The sequence below is a fragment of the Lupinus angustifolius genome, chromosome LG11 (genome assembly GCF_001865875.1).
Source record: "Lupinus angustifolius cultivar Tanjil chromosome LG11, LupAngTanjil_v1.0, whole genome shotgun sequence".
In the NCBI taxonomy this organism is placed as follows: Eukaryota; Viridiplantae; Streptophyta; class Magnoliopsida; order Fabales; family Fabaceae; genus Lupinus; species Lupinus angustifolius.
Window position 1 is genome coordinate 9,151,089 of NC_032019.1, and position 362 is coordinate 9,151,450.

Consider the following 362-nt stretch of genomic DNA (forward strand, 5'->3'; position numbering starts at 1 on the left):
GCGACGGACTTCTCTCGCCCAAGCGAGAAAGACCTGGACATGATTCCAATTTTGCCCTTTTCGGCTAATCAAACGTATTTTCACATGGTTTTTCAAATACCTGCACACAGAAAAATTTCCAACAACATTCATATACCATATTCAACACATTTCATCAACAATCATATATATATATATATATATATATATATATATATATATTCAAAAGCATTCCAACATAAAAATCTTGGGTTTTTTAAAACACGAGTAAACCCCAAAACCTTTGAGATGGTTTAGGAGATCTGGTTGTCATATTCGGACACTACTATGTCACAATGTGTTCTCTCTCACCTGAGTGTGTCGGGTCGCAAGGTTCTCTGTTT